The sequence below is a fragment of the Delphinus delphis genome, chromosome 9, assembly GCF_949987515.2.
Source record: "Delphinus delphis chromosome 9, mDelDel1.2, whole genome shotgun sequence".
In the NCBI taxonomy this organism is placed as follows: Eukaryota; Metazoa; Chordata; class Mammalia; order Artiodactyla; family Delphinidae; genus Delphinus; species Delphinus delphis.
The window spans coordinates 29,624,830-29,642,384 of NC_082691.1; the positions used below are offsets into that span (position 1 = coordinate 29,624,830).

Genomic DNA, 17,555 nt, shown 5'->3' on the forward strand with positions numbered 1-17,555 from the left:
CACGAGATAGTGTAAACACTTGTGTGTACAAAATCACAGCCATAATAGAAGAAAGTACATGATGAGATCATAATAAGAATTTAAACTGCTTGTTAAGTGGATGATCAATTGCCTTAGACTGGGGTTTACTGGAAAAAGCACTGGCAGAGGGATCAAGACCATGAGAGAGGTCAGGATTAATAATTTATTTGTCTTTCTCATTTAAATAATAACGAAAATGAGGACAGTGAATGGACCAGGGAGGAAAGTCTGTCGAGAGAAAAGAACAGAACTGTCGGCAAACTGCAATTAGTGGGAGGAAGAGAAAGGGGGACCAGTGACGGAGCTAGAGAAGGAGCGAGCCATCAGATACAACCCAGGAATTATAGGGGCCCCCAAAGAAGAACATGCACGAGAACCTCAGGACTGTTCCACCTTCCCTGTCTTCAGTCCTGAGCTACAGACCTGGAACAGGAGGTGCTACCTTGGCCCGGGTCACACTTCTTTAATGACCTTGGATCTACCCAGAAAACTACTATTAGCCTGGCTGGTCCCCATAAATGACACTTAAAAGTAATCATTTGAAAAAAAGACTCCCCTGCCCCAGCAAAATACGTATTTAGAAAAGTAATATAAATAATCTCCCTTACTTAAAATCTCATCAAGAGACGAGCCAGGAGATTTATAAATACTCACGAAAGAAATAAAAAACGGACAGGAGTAAGAGTGAATTGACAAAAGCAAAACAAACAAACTAAATTGACTCTGGGTTCTAGTTTTTAAAATTGTTTCCTTCTCTTAATTTGCTCTAATAAAATCATCCTTAAGAACTCATGGAATAGAAAATGCCACATACTAAAGATATATCTATCTATCTATATAGACAGATAGGTAGAGATGAAACATTTTACATCCACTTACGTCAATCTATTTGCAACCACAGGAAAATATTTAATATTCCTGGGATGAGTACTGTCAGAGGCTTTATAATTATTTAGAAAATATTTAGAAATTATTTCAAGTAAACTTATTTATCCTATCTCTGAAACATTTCACTTTCTGTGAAATAGACATAGGGTCTTACATATTGTTATAAATATGATATATATAACATACATAATTAATTTAAGATATATAAAACAATTTATAAATTATTATTCATATAAAGTATATTGATGAACATTCATAAGCAAAAGTGGCAATTACGGGAACAGACTAATCTGAAACAATACCAAGCATGGCATTAGAAAAGTATTTTCCCATAAAATAACTAGAACATTATTCAGTTTCACTTCCACTTGCTCAGAAGCTGAAGTGACCTTTAAGTTCAATTTCTGGAAAATATCAGTGATTAACATACTTTCTGCTGTCGCTAGTTATATTGCAGAGAACTGCCGAGAAGGCGAGGCAGCATGGGACAAAGGTGTTCTTCGTGTATTAGATTGCTTATATCGAGATGCAGGAGCTACCCATTTATCTCTGGGCTCTTCTGAAACTTCCTCCTTGAGAGATGCCTCACTTATGGAACTGGATTCCATAAGTGCTGTACTGCAGGTTCCTGCAAGGTCCCCTGAAGCCCAACATTTAGGGAGCAAAAATCCAGGGACCTCTTTGTAGCTGGTTGAGGGCACCAAGTTCAGCACTGGTATAGAGTCTAGAAAAAGTCTAGTCCCTGGGAATGAGACTGCACTACAAGAGACTGTCACTGGGCCAATTTCCACATCCTCTAGTGGATGGAGAGCAAATCAGGTCACTGTGTTTCCCTTCACTCCTTATAAACGGGACCAACATAGAATATTCTGAAACCGCACAATAGTGAGAGCATTTAATAAGAGGTTTCAAGAGCAATAACTCGTTAGCAGAGGTACAGGGACAAGGTGGTGATCAAACAGTGGAAGTAATCTGTGGGCAAGGGGATTAGAATGACAGTAGGCCCACACTGGAGGGCTAGAGAAGTATCTGTGCATTGGGTGAAAAAAGTCAGGGGCTGGGGGATGTGCAAGTTGTTGAACATATCTGTATTGTTTATTTGGGGACAGAGCACTTCATTAAGGAAATATGCAGTGTTATAAATCCAGTAGTAGATAGCTAAGGAAAGGTGGGATGCTACAAAATAAACCTGGAAATTTAGATGGGGCCTCAAAGGATTTTATTACTTGCTGTTTAGCCTCTATGAGTAGCTGCTGCTTCTGAGACAGCTGGTATTGAAGGGTTCCTTTGCCCTGGATTCTCCCTCACATCCCTATAGCATGGTCTGTTGCACTGTGCCCCCAACTGATGTCTCTTGAAAAGGTGGTAATAGCCAATCCTAAAATGTCATTCTCTTCAGGAATATACCTGAAGGTCACCAAAGTACTTTTTTCTTTTTTAACATCTTTATTGCTTTACAATGGTGTGTTAGTTTCTGCTTTATAACAAAGTGAATCAGTTATACATATGTTCCCATATCTTTTCCCTCTTGCGTCTCCCTCCCTCCCACCCTCCCCATCCCACCCCTCCAGGCGGTCACAAATGACAGAGCTGATCTCCCTGTGCTATGCGGCTGCTTCCCACTAGCTATCTACCTTGCGTTTGGTAGTGTATATATGTCCATGCCTCTCTCTCGCTTTGTCACAGCTTACCCTTCCCCCTCCCCATATCCTGAGGTGGATAGACCTAGAGTCTTTCATACAGAGTGAAGTAAGTCAGAAAGAGAGAGACAAATACCGTATGCTAACACATATATATGGAATTTAAGAAAAAAAAATGTCATGAAGAGCCTAGGGGTAAGACAGGAATAAAGGACTTTTTTTGAATGAGGTGAATGTAACTCAGCAGATAAAGAAGAAGGCAGTAGAACAGTGGGTAGGTGGTGTGAGAATCTGACCTATGTGTAATTTGCATCATCTGTGTAAGGATAACAGAAAGATAACACACAGACACTGTAATGCGTCACACAGATTTTGATTGTTAACCTATATTAACCTATTTATTTCTCACAATAACCCTATGAGGTTAGTGCCTTCATGAACCCCCAGTTAAAAGACAGGAGACACATATAGAAAGGTCAGGTAACTTGTCTAAACCACACAGCTCAGCGGTGACAGAGCTAGGATCTGAATCCAAGCTGTCTGCTTTCATAGGGCATAGTCTTTTTTTTTTTTTCATTAATTTTGATTGGAGTATACTTGATTTACAATGTTGTTAGTTTCAGGTGTACAGCAGAGTGAATCAGTTACACATATACATATATCCACTCTTTTTTATATTCTTTTCCTATATAGGTCATTACAGAGTATTGAGTAGAGTTCCTGTGCTATACAGTAGGTCCTTATTAGTCATGTATTTTATATATAGTAGGGTGTGTATGTCATAGTCCTAACCATTGCACCACATTTCCCCCGCACTTGAAAGCCTCAGTTTAAAGTTACAGTAATCAAAGATTCTTTCAGTTACCAGAGTGACCTCCTTTATAAGTATACAGTGTTGAGCAATGAACACTAGCCCACAGGTGTTGTAGTGGTGTGGTGACATACCTGGGATCCCAGAGAGAAGTCAGGGATGGTGACAATACTCTAAGCATAATCTCCACATAGATAAAAGTAGAGGTTAGGGAAGAAGGTGACATAATGAAAAAGGCTGCAGAGAGAAAAGGCCAAGACTATGAATAGGACCCTTTGTTTTTGGTTTTAAAGAGATTTGATTTGACCCAGGATGATAATGAGCTCCTTTACAATCATCTACTTCATGATTGCAGCCAAGGTTTCTCAACTGTATTTCGTCAGTGACTCTTACAGTGCCCAGTACATGGCAGGCACTCAACAAATACTTCGTGAATTAAAGAAAAGATGAAAAGGGAATTCAAGATAGGAAGGCATCAAGAATAAGATGAATATGTGTGAAATAACCTTTACAAAAAAGGAATGCACGTGCGACATAACCTTTATGATGAATTACACATCTAAAGTAGTTACAAGAGGAAAAAACAGGTAAAGGATATGGAATAGATTAATTTATATTCATGTATTACAGATGGTGTACTTATTATATACAAGATTAGGTGATATGCATGGAAGTAAGAAGAAAGCTGTCAAGGTAGCAACCATTTGATCCTTATTCTTGAGAAACTTAGTCCAACTAAGAGAGAGAGAGTAATAGTTATTGAAACTGAAAAAGATCTTACAAAGAGGAGGGCAGAATTTGAGTGAAAAACACTTTTCCAAGCAAGATTTAGTGGACATAAGTGAGGGTGGCTAGGGGAGTGGGCATTGGTTGGGGGCCAGGAGAAGTGATGGCAGTAAAAGACAAAATTATCCAAGTGAAAGGAGAAATCACTGCAAAGCCCCGCGAGGAAAGAGTACAGAAATGGTAGGCCCACGTGGTTGATGCTAGTTTGTCCTGTTTATTAATTGGGGGAATTTACGAGACTTAGTTTTGGCTCATCCTAATACATTATCCACTTAAAGCACACTTTTTAACACCACTTGTACACAATAAAGGAAAAACAGGAAAGTCTAAATTGTCATTTCTGATTAACAGAACTAACCAAGGGTTACAAATATATAAAAGAATGATTGGTGGCTATCATGAAGATGATGGTTATGTGTTCGATAAATACTAGGGGAAAGCAGATCTGAATGCAATTCTTACTCTTAATAAGTCTCAAGTGAAAGTGCACAGGATATGAATGACTATTCACTGTACTCTAATAACTTTTGATATATGGATCAAAAGTACCATTTTCTGGAATATGAAAAGGCCTATGTGATAATGACACAACAAAAGAAGGGCTCCAAACAATCAACACCCAGAGACTGAGGGTAGGGTCAAGTGAGGAATCCTACTATCTCAGCCCAAGCTCTTTGAAGGGTTTTATTGAGTGCACATGGGTAAACATAGCATTCCTCTTCTATGTAAGTTATTTCTGCCAAAAACTTGCCCTTTTTAAATTTATTTATTTTATTTATTTTGGGCTGCATTGGGTCTTCGTTGCTGTGTGCGGGCTTCTCACTGAGGTAGTTTCTCTTTGTTGCAGAGCACCAGCTCTAGGTGCACGGGCTTCAGTAGTTGTGGCTTGCGGACTCAGTTGCTCCACGGCATGTGGGATCTTCCCGGACCAGGGCTTGAACCCGTGGCCTCTGCATTGGCAGGTGGATTCTTAACCACTGTGCCACCAGGGAAGCCCAACTTGCCCTTTTTAAAACCTGAACAATGAACAGTCTCTGCCAAACCTTATCACAGTGTAGTCTCAGACAACAATCCCCAGGGCTCTGTGAAATATGAATCAAGCCAAAGAAAGGAAAATGTTATTCTCTCATCTGTATATCCAGTACAAATGCTTTTGAACAGCTACTTTACTGGTGATAAAAGTCTTCATAAGTTGATACAATAATTTATTGATTGATATCAATTTTCCATTTTAAAATTATACGTAACTCATCTTACACTGTTTCATCATGAAAATACTTTTGCAGACAGAATAGTCTGGCTACTTTAACCTTCTACCAACCTGCTCGGAAAGCAACTTACAACACCCTAATTTGATTATGATAAGGAAATATCTGAAGCTACAAGACAGAAGCTATGTGGCCAAAAGAATGAATTTTGAATCAGAACATATGTCAAGGGTAAAGTTAATAGGTATACAATTTCACTATTTAAAAAACTTGTCTTCTGATAAGGAGAGTCAAACCTCAAAATTGATGAGATTTGAGATGATTATTTTCATTTGAAACGATTTTTTAAAAATAATACTCGTTATAATTATGTATTCATAAGTCACCAATTACTTGAAAATATGTTGATATGAAATAAAAAAGGAGACAATGGTAGTCCATGCAAAAATGTAGATCACACATATCTCTACTATACAAATTAGGTATGTGCATTTCTAAAGGTTTTGGTCAGAATTTTATATTTCTTCGTTCCTTTTTTTGATTGAGTTAAATTATCACAGGCAGGATCTCTCTTTTCAAAATTGTACTCAATTCTCCTGTGTAACAAAAATGAAAACCTTGTATCTAAGATTCCAATGATATCCCAGAGCATATTAGTTGTATTGATCTGAGTCTTTTTCAGATACTTATTATTATTATTATTATTATTATTTCAGGAAGTTCAATGGGGTATCACCAAAAAAGAGGCCCTTTAGTCACATATTCTGGGATTGAATTCCATGGCTTTTCCCGAACAAGTTGTTGAAATGTGTTTTTTGTGTGCTATGATTCACAAACTAAAAACGGGGCGGGGGGGGGGGGGAAGCAAGTTTAAACTTTTCAACAACTGCCACGGTAGAGCACAAATTCAACAAAAAGCAGTTAAGTGTAAAGCACAGAGTCAGGAAATTGTTAAATAATTATAAATATGAGATAACAGTAAAAAAATGACATCAGCATGTATAAAAGCTTCAATAAGAAAGGTGAAATGACAGGACTTTTGGTCCAACAGTAAGCAAGACAGCTTATTACTAAAAGAGAATAAAACTCAGATTTAAAAAAAATATGCAACGATTTGTAACACAGGGAATAGAAGGAATAATATGTGATTTTTATATATAGAAAGTATATACATAAAGTGAGGGAAAGCATTGAAAACACACACACAGACACACACACAAACACACACACATGTAGAAAGGAAAATGGCAGCCCATATCTACATTTCTAGAACACATCTAAGTCTCAGCTTCTAGGAATTTGAGGGGATGTAGAAGCCTCCTAGGTATATTTTTAATTTTCAAAATAGCAATGGTAAGTGTATTATACATATAACATTTGATAGGAAATAATCTTTAACATACTTAATGTAGTAGATGTCCTTGGGATTCAAAGAGGAGAAACAAGAATACATAGTCATTGAGCCATTTTGGCAAGAATTTTGAAAGCACAATCATCATGTAGAACTGAAGACATCTGGCACAGAGGATGGATCTTGTCAATATCAATAAAATAGCAAAGACTGAAGTAGAAAAAAAGTGTGCCTTCTCTTTTAATATTTAAGATTGATTTATAAGACATGACTGATACATAGCTTTCTTTGCATGAGAACCTCCCACAATGGTGATCTGAAAATTTTTATTAATCCAAGTAATACATTTTATTTTGAAAAATAAGTAATTATGAGAACTAATTCAACATACATGTTTATTATAATGAGAACTACTATATTTAGTATCAACAGAAAAAAAAAAGGTAAAATAGTTGCACCTTGAACTAGGAGAATAAATTGAATGGCATTAACCTTTCTGACCAGAGAATGGTTCACCTTTTATACAGTTTCTCACCATGGTTAATCTATATGCTTTCAAATACAAGTTTTAAAAATAGACTTTATTTTTCAGAACAGTTTTAGATTTACAAAAACATTGAGAAGATAGTACAGAGAGTTCCCCGAGAACCCACATCTAGTTTCCCCTATTATTTTTACATCTTACATTAGTATGGACATTTGTTACAATGAATAAACCAATATTGACTTTTTATTATTAACTAAACTCCATAATTTATTCTGATTTCACTAGTGTTTATCTAATGTCCTTTTTCTTTTCACGGATCCCATCCAGGACACCACATTACATTTAGTTCGTGTCTCTCTGTCTTCTTCTTGCTTCCAATAGTTTCTCAGGCTCACTTTGGTTTTGATGATCTTGATAGGTTTGAGGAGTACTGGTCAAGCATATTGTAGACTGTCCCTCTACTGGAATCTGTCTGATGTTTTTCACATGGTTTTATGGGGGTTATAGGTTTTTGGGAGAGAGATTGAGAGGGACAGTGTTCTTTTCATCCCTCATATCAAGGGCACATATTATCAACATGCTTTAGGACTACTGAGGTTGACCATGATCACCTGGCTGAGACAGTCTCTGCTAGGTTTATTCACTGTAAAGTATTCTCTCCCTCCTTACCATCCTGAGTACTCTTTAGAGGAAGTGACCATGCTCAACTCATTTCAGAAGTAAGGAGTTTTATGTTCCCCTTCCTTGAGGGCAGAGTATCTACATAAATTGTTTTGAAATTCTACTGGATGGGAGATTTGTCTCTTCTCCTTCATTTATTAATTTATTCATCATTTACTTATAGCAGCATGGTCTCGTGGATATTTATTTTATACCTTGGGTTATAATCAATAATACTTTTTTTTTTTTGCTCATATTATTCCAGCTTTGGCCATTGGGAGCTTTTTTAATTGGCTCCTATGACCCTTTGACATACCTCTGTCATTGTGCATATGTGGTGTGGTGAGTGTATGTGGGTGTCTGGAACACTTATTTTTTGGCACAAGATGATCCAGGCTCACATACATTTCCTGCCCCAGTCCTAGAATCAGCTATTTCTCTGAGGATCCCTGGTTCCTTTCACTGGAAAATAATGTTAGAAAATGAGATCTAGGCACTAGCTGTCACATACAAAATTTATTTTTAAAATAAATTTCATGTTTAAGCTAAGAATTAATATATATATTTGTGTGTAGTACATTTATGGATAAATTCTTACTAGCCCTTACTCTATGCTTATCTGTGTTTACTAGTCGTTCAGCAATGATCATGAATTTTATCTGTAATGAAAATCATTACTATAAAAATAAAAGCTCTAAAAGAATGTACACCCCATTTCAACAAGAAAATGCAAATTATTCGGTGGGCCAAAAAGTGCCTTCGGTTTTTTAAGTAAAAATAAAAGACACATTTTTCATTTTCACCAAGAACTTTATTGAACAACGTATTCACCCTTTTGTTCCACTACCTTCTGCCATTTTCCAGGCAACTTCATAATTCCATCTTCCCAAAACTTTTTATCTTTTTGAGCAAAGAACTGTTTCAGGTCCCTTTTACAGTCTTCCAGGGAATTGAAATTTTTTCCATTAAGAAAATTTTGTAAAGACCTAAATAAATGGAAATCTGAAGGTGCAATGTCTGGTGAATATGGCCGACAAGTCAGAACTTCCCAGCCAAGCTGTAACAGTTTTTGTCTGATCATAAAAGAAACATGCGGTCTTGCATTCTCCTGATGCAAGATTATGCATTTTCTGTTGACTAATTCTGGATGCTTCTCGTCGAGTGCCACTTTCAGTTGGTCTAATTGGGAGCAGTACTTGGAATTAATCATTTGGTTTTCCGAAGGAGCTCACAATAGAGGACTCCCTTCCAATCCCACCATAAACACAACATTGCCTTCTTTGGATGAAGACCAGCCTTTGGTGTAGTTGGTGGTGGTTCATTTCGCTTGTCCCATGATCTCTTCCATTCCACATTGTTGTACAGTATCTCCTTTCCATCACCCGTCACAATTTGTTTTTAAAACAGAATGTTTTCATTACGTTTCAGTAGAGAATCGCATGCAAAAATATGGTCAAGAAGGTTTTTTTCGCTCAACTTATGTGGAACCCAGACATCAAAAAGATTCACATAACCAAGCTGGTGCAAATGATTTTCAATGCTTGATTTGGATATTTTGAGCATGTCGGCTATCTCCAGCATGGTATAACGTTGATTGTTCTCAATTATTGTTTCGATTTGATCACTATTAACTTCAACTGGGCCACCCAACCATGGAGCATTGTCCAGCGAGAAATCTCCAGCACGCAACTTCGCAAACCACTTTTGACACGATCAGTCACAGCTCCTTCTCCATACACTGCACAAATCTTTTTGTGCGTTTCAGTTGCATTTTTACCTTTCTTGAAATGGTAAAGAATAATATGCCAAAAATGTTGCTTTTCTTTTTCCGTCTTCAATATTAAAATGGCTATGCAAAATTCACCAATTTTGATAAGTCTTTTTCTAAATGCACGCTGATATCACAGCTGTCACATACAATCTAACAAAATTGTTTTGAATGAAGTTAAAGACAACTAAGTGCTACTAGGGTCGTCTTATGGAAAAAAAGGAACAAACCTTTTGGCCTACCCAATGATATCAACTTCTACTGACCTCGTATTTAGTATTACAAGTAAACTGAGAATTCTGAGAGTTCCAAATAGTTATCATTGAAATGAAGTGTTATATTTCAAAATTGAAAGCGTTCCTCCAAGTAAAAATGGTGTTCATTTTTTACCTTAGAAAACACTTCTTTCTTTCGTAGAACAACCATTTCAGATGTAAAAAACAAAGATTTATCTGAAAGCAACAACAGCAAATACCAAAACACAAGAAATGCCTGAATGTCTTATGTATGGACTGCTCTTTATGAGAAGGATAAAAAACAAAAAAAGGAGGAGTAAAAGCCTAACACTGATTTTATACATTCCATCAAAAAAAAAAAAAAAAAGCCAACAGATTAGTTAGACATAACTTGAGATGACATCATGAGGCATGGCTTCAGCGGTCAATATAACATGTTTTTAAAAAGGCTTCTATGGGACTATGTAAGCAACTTAAGAGGGTACTTTTCTGTGAACATTGTTTTTAAGCAGTTCATACATGCTGATATTAAATGCATAAACTATACTACATCTCTGTCTCTTCACTAACATAAATCCAGACAACATCTCTACTGAGCAATTTTATTAGTCTAATTTCTGCTAATATAATGTGCTTGAAACTCTATATATTTAACTCAGTAGGTACCAGCTATATAGGCTCATTTTAGGACCAAATATAACAATATAATCCTTAAAAGCAGTTTAAGATATACAAAAGACCAAGTAAAATGCGTAATTAGTATAGGAAAAATAAATTGGACATTTATCTGATGGTAGATTAATAATGTCACATCTATATATCTATACAATTTTATTTATTTTCCATGAAAGTAATAATACTGTATTTCTTTTAAGATGGTCAATAATCTAGACTGTTTGCTTTTTTTATTCGAGTTTGTTCTTTGTAGTTATAGTCCCATTTAATAATGCTTGATTCTATTTAATTAGAAAAATACAGCGAATGTTCCCATTTTTCCTGTGATTTTCTAGTAGAACATACTTAAAAACATAAAATGTCGAAGTTATATTGTTAAATGCCCTATAGAAGAAACAAGAGACATAAAGTATGTCATTTCTAATCTCTGAAGCAGAAGACACCATATGTTTAAAAGGATACCAGATTCAGAGAGACACAAACTCTTCTGTGAACACTTGGTAACTTAATTCTATTTATTTTATACATTTTTATGGGAGGGTAATATTTGTGGCTTATTGAGTATGGCAAAAGAATGAGCAAACTGTCAAAATTTACCAGCAAAAGATTAGCAGGCTAGTTAAAGATATCCTGGTTCATGACTATTAGAAATTATTAAATATCATCATTAACGTGGAAATAAATGATCAAATATTAATGATGATAGATTAAAAGTCACCAAAATCATTTAAAATCTAAACAGTATATCTTATTACATATTGCAACTTTTTCAAGCACTTAACTATCTGTCCTTAATAATTTATATTTGTGAATGTCTAATAATTTAAGTACACCTCATTATTATTACTGAAATTTCAAAATAATTTCAAGTTTCTTCTCAGTGTATTTCTTGTTTGCAGTGAATTTAATTTAGCTTTATGCTTCTTTCTAATTATTATTTAGGTACTTAAAGTTAAGGTGAAATAATGCAGACACAGATGATGCAGATTCTCATTTCTTAATTTAGATCCTTCTAAAAAATACAAGAAATTCAAAAATAAAATGTAACTTTTTGTAATATGCCTCTTTTTACTATGTATTCTTATAAACCCTATTTCACATGATCATTATATTGCTCTATGTTATGCATCATGATAAAACAGCTTCTCAACTTTTTTTTCTATGAAAGGGTAAAACTCATATAAAAGAAAAAACTCTCCTCTCTAAAATCTCAGAGAATGTAAAGTATAAAACCAAAGGTCTTTAAGCTGATCTTTGATAGGCAACAAAGAGATTCAAAAGCGCTCTCTTGGGCTTCCCTGGTGGCGCAGTGGTTGAGAGTCCGCCTGCCGATGCAGGGGACGCGGGTTCGTGCCCCGGTCCGGGAAGATCCCACATGCCGCGGAGCAGCTGGGCCCGTGAGCCATGGCCGCTGAGCCTGCGCGTCCGGAGCCTGTGCTCCGCAACGGGAGAGGCCACAACAGTGAGAGGCCTGCGTACCGCAAAGACAAAAAAAAAAAAATCACTCTCTTAACTGCTCGGTAAGTAATTATACCTCAATATTTGTTAGGTGTCTAAATATGTTTAGCATTGCACTAACCTGAAGGTGTAAAAAGTTAGAGAAGACAAGTCCTTCCTTCAAGGCTCTTACGATCCGGTTAGGAATCATAAACAACAACATAAGAAAGCAAATGACTGAAAACTTAGAACTTGAAAGGCAGGATGAAGATATAAAAATAGAAAGGAATTTTGGCCAAGATTTCCTAGAGTAAGAAAGTATTTTTTAACTAAGTTTTGAGGTAGCAAGTTATGTGATTAACAAGTGTTGCCCATGGTCAGTCATTGTTATTGTTGTTATTACTACTTATTTCACAAATGCGAATGTTTCTTTTTCCTTTAAGGACTATGTTATTGAGTCGAAATATTTACTACTTTACCTAGGTTATCTATATAGCTCCAGGTATATACAGAAAGAATAACTTTTCAAACAGAGCTATGGTTACTCATGTTTATTAAATAAATCATTTATTAATTGATAAGAATGTTCCCCAAAGAACATTTGTCATCAAAGCATTACATCTCCCAGACAGAACAGTAAAGTTCAGTCACGTTTTTTTCTAAAATAATGAAGCTATAACAAACAATCTGAAGACATACTAATATTCATTAAATCATCACCAACTGGAATGTTTTCCCCTTGAGACTGAGAAGTTGATATTCTTAATACCTGATAAAAATGGGGATGACTTCACCCAGTACTCTGTCTAAGCAGAAAACAAACACTGGGCCACAGAGATACCTACCAATTCCAGAGGACACCTTCAGAGACACTTTCAGGTCTGTGATAAACCTTTGGATAGTTAACAAATACCCATCCAATGGAACGAGAACACAGTATGAGGAATAAGAACTGAGCACCACAAAACATCCTGTCTTAATTTAACTCCAACCCCAAACAACATATTTGTTGGAAAAGAAAAGATGTGAGAGTAATTCAGCTTGGTGACTCAAGTTCAAACCTATATTTGATCTGTTACCCTGTCACTGGAAACAGTACATGTGCTTCCTCTGCCTTTGTAATTGTTTATATTCCTGACCTTCCCTGACACCAAAAATAATTCACACTCCCACCCTTACCAGCCCTTCCCCACACACATACACACACACAAAAGAGATTAAAAATACAGTTTAACTTTGTGCATTCTTCCCATGCAAAATTATAAAGCAAATTCATTAACTAAGATGTAACTATAAAGGCAAATTCTGCAAAAAGGCAAAAGATACATAATTATTTCTTTACCTTTTACCCTTAGTTTCTGCTAGTGTTGGTTATAGTTTCCTAATAATTCCAAAACACTTTGCACTGCCAGACATTTTTTCCTTGACCTCCCCTCTCAGAGAGTCAGCAGGAGGGGTAACAGGAGTCAAATTATTACTCCTCCCAAGTGAATGGGCCACAAACTCTTACAAAGGTGAAATAGTGGTGCCAAAATATGAAGTAACTTTGTAGTTATTCAGGTCATGAAGGCAGTAAGTAGACTAAGGAAAACTTCGTTAATCTCAGGAAATTTTCTCAACGCAGCCATGGAGTTACTATTTGAAAAATGTTTCTTTTGTTTTCATTTTTCCTTTATAAACATTATTAAAGCCACTAATAATTCCTATAGGTACAAGAAGACCTTTATAAATATAGATTACTAATATCATGTACATAAGATCCTTGACCTACAGACTTCATGTGACCCATACCCATCCTCAACCCTGGCTCCCATTTAAATTCTCGGGGTTCTTACCCTGTAAATTATAATATACAGATAATGCATCAACTGATCTTAGAAAGGTCCTCCCTTTAAGTGGGGTCATGGAAGGCTGCCTGAAGCCCTTAAAAGGTGACCTGAATCCAGGTAAAACAGTTCCAGTCTCAGCTCTGCCCCTTACTAGCTTATATTTGAACGCATCAGCTAACACACCTTTACATCTCATTATTCTCACCTCGAAAATGAGAATAATTGCTTTGTCTACTCCCGTAACCACCGATACCACTTTTAAGAACTATGATTTTTCTTAAAATTGCAAAAGCCAAAATAGGACAGCACACAGTTCTAACTCTCTGTGTGTCTCTGCTTTTTTTTTTAATCTAAAAAACAAACAAACAAAATAATGAAACTTCATATCGTGTTGCTGAGAATATTAATCGTGATAATGTACAAAGTACCTAGGATGCAAGAAGTACTTGATAAATGTCCCTTCCCTTTTCCACCAATTTTTCATTTCATAATGGGCAAATTCCATTTGAAATGTTGGCAGTCCAAATCAGTACCATTTTACTGTCTCTCAGCTTCCTCTTGACGCTATTCATATCTCTTCCCACATCACCTTCCTGTATTTCCTGGCCTTTTCTCTTTCAAAGGCCAAGGCCTTTTCCCATCTTCCTGACCTGAACCATCACTTTGTAGCCTACCAACGATGTCCCTCTGGCCAGCTTTAGCTACTCGGCTGAGCCTCAGTGACTCCGAGGCGGGACAGAGTTAAAGCAACTCCTGTCTGGGGCTGCTCACATCCAACCCAGACCCTTCCTGCTCATCCTCTTGGCTCTCTGGCCTCAGAACAGAGCGAGAAGCGACGGCAACACTGGAGTGATGACATGTGATTCTCTCCCTTCCCCACCCTTCACATTTTTCTTTCCACGTGCAGAACCCGGAAGGCTCTGACCGCTCGTGCCCTGGCGGTTGCCATGGTTACACAACAGCAGCACCAGACCCAGGAGGGGTCTCGTCCCGTCTCCCTTTACCTCCCCCTCAACCCTTTCCATCCTTTAGAGAGCACGCCCCACCCCGCGCCCCCGCAGGGGAGGAGAACCTTTTCGGCTAAATTTGAGACTTTCCGTTCCCGCCCCCTCTTTTTCTCTTGCAGACACCACTGACAAGCTAAGGGAGGATGGGAGGGGCTTTGGTGGGGAAAGAAGAGCTCTCGTAGAGACATTTGCCTTTCATTACGGCTTCGCTCGGGGCTAAACGGCGAAAAGTTCGCCTATTTAACTCCAATCTCCGTAACTCGGAATTGGGGACCTCAGCGGCCCCAAGCGCTGGCTGCGCAGCTCCCGTCCAGTCCCCTCGAGTCCAGCCTGGTGGCGGGAGTGCGGCGCCTCCTCCTCCTGTCAAGTACCCCCCGCGCGCTGGGACGGAAGCAAAGCAACTCAGTCCACGAGGTTGAACTCAAGTCGTGAGGGAAGGAAAATGAGCCGGTGCCGAAAACGGCCCGGGCGCTGCCAGGGCGGCCCATTAACGCGTCAACTCCAGGCGCGTGATGAGGGAGCAGGGGGGAAACACCGGCGGGGTTAAATCCACCCGGTTAAATTCCCAGCAGGAGTCAAATCCGGGCCTTTTCGGAGCGAGCCAAGCCGAGGGTACGGAGGGATGCCCGGCCCCCACAAGAGTACGTTTTGCAGGAGCCGCCTTTCCCAGTCAGCCAGCTCTGAGGCTGGTGTCTGCTTCCAACTTTGCCCTCAGAGTCTGGGAGGATGCACGCTCCCGTCAGACGGAGCGTCGCGGTTCCCTCACAGGGAAAAAGGCGTTGCCCATCCCTCCCCAAAAGCACCACAACACAAATAGCCGCCACGGTATCCCCGTCCCCTCCCCCTAGCCCGTCGGGAAAAGGAGCGAGTGAGGGCGCAGACGCCCTTGGTCAAATCCTCGCCAGACTGTCCTCACCGACGCGTCTGCGAATGAACCTGCAGCCAGAGGAGCCACGGGGCACGTTCAGACGCGCTCGCGGCCGCCAGGGCCCTGGAGGGGGCGAGAGAGAGAGCGAAGTTCCCGGGCGCGTCTCGGGAGGAAAACTTTACGCGGCGCGGAAAGCTCGGGCTGAGGAAGCGGCGGCGGCGAGCGGAGACTGCGCCCGCCGCCACGCTGTCCCCGCGCCGCGCGCCCGTACCGTCAGCGCCTCGGCGCCCAGTTCCCCGTCTGGCCCCCCCGCGTGCCCACTCCCGTCAGCTCCGGAGCGCTCTTTCCGCCCCAGAACGTTGCCTTATCTCCCGGCCGCTCGGCATTCTCACTTCGGACCCACGACCACCCCCAAAATCCAGTCACCCCTACTGGCCACCGCGGTCCTCCCACCGGAGCAGCAGGTGACCCGAAACCAGCCTTACCTGCCGCGAACTCTTCTCGCCCTCTCTCTGTGCCCGCTGTCTTTTCCGGGAGAGAGGAAGGGGATGCAGGCGGTGGGCGTGTGAGGCGGCGACCCGGTACACCGGCGCGACCTCCTCTGAGCGGCAGCCCTGGCTGAGCCGCGGAGCCGCCGGCGGCCCTGACGGAGCGTGGAGGCTGCGGCCGCAGAGGCCAGGCCGGGAGGCAGGGGGCGCTGCTGCCCCCCGAGCGTCCTGCCGGGAGCGGCGCGGAGCCAGGCACCAGCTGGAGCTGTGGGGAGGCGAGGGTGGCGAGGAAAGGCACGCTCGGAGCGGGAGGGCGGCTTTTAAGTTTGTGGTGTGACCGCAGCAGCTGTCCCGGGAGAGACTCAGTCTTTCTAAAAAGGGGATGCTCAGAACGCCGGGGATTACCTCTCCCCTTCCGATCTCCTCCCCCAGCCCTCGGCCCCCCTCCCCTGTGCGCACGCCAGTCCTCCCCAGCGTGCAAAAGTCCATCCCAGTCGGCGCGCGGGCTGTCAGCAGCGTGGATTAAATGTAGCTCCGGCCGCGCTGGGGGATGTTTTTCCGGACAGGGCACTCTGTATGTAAAGGAATTTCTGACGTTTGAGCCCGCGCCCGGGTGGCTTTGGGGCCTGTTTATTCTATACCATAACGTCTCCAAGGACTCCCTGCCGAAAAAACAGGACAAACACTGTCTCAAAAACTCTAAGCCTCAAAAAGAGGAGCTGTGTTCCAGTATGTAAAACCCCGATCCACTGTTACTGGCCTCGAAAGAGCAGGTGTTGAGGATGAGCGACAGAGATCAGCCCTCCACTATGGGGCTGGCACCGAGGAAGGACCAAGCAGGAGGCCAACAGAAAACAAACACACGCACACACACACAAAATGTAAGTCTTTTTTCCTCTCTACCTCATACCAGGCCAGCAGGGTTACGTCACTTATTCCTGTGTTAGATTTCCTTGTAGATTTGTACACACCTTGGTCACGCAATAGAAAACTTGGAAGTGTATGGGGACCAGGGTGGATCCACATTTTGTGGAGCCTGGAACTCACACTATTTGGAGGTGGGATCCTCTTGAAAAAACTAATACAGAAATAGCTTAATTCTACAGATTTTAGAAAAACATACGACATATGAATTCATTGTCTGGCTGACCACAGGGACATGGAAAGGGCTTCTGCAAGGGATGAGTCCTGAACTGGGGCCTTATTGGCTACATGGTAAATCCTTGTATGATTGGAACTCTAGGTCTGTGGTCACACACCTTGCACTTACTAGTCCCAAACATAAAACTAACTTGGGGTGGAGCCATAGAAAAAAGCAGCCATGGGGTCCTGCATTTGTCAGGTTGACTTAAGAGCACAGCTCGTAAGGTCCCAGAGTTCCCTTGGCAAACGACC

The 17,555-nt window shown here is 40.3% G+C and overlaps 1 protein-coding gene across 1 annotated transcript in view; it reads right to left on the reverse strand.

Moving 5' to 3' along the window:
• The window catches only part of SEMA3D (semaphorin 3D), a 209,660-nt gene extending 193,293 nt beyond the window's left edge, over positions 1–16,367 (reverse strand). Inside the window, exon 1 of the mRNA XM_060020342.1 lies at positions 16,158–16,367. The gene's annotated coding sequence lies outside the window, so the exon portion shown is untranslated. The remainder of the gene's footprint in view (positions 1–16,157) is intronic.
• Between the last annotated feature and the right edge of the window lie 1,188 nt (positions 16,368–17,555).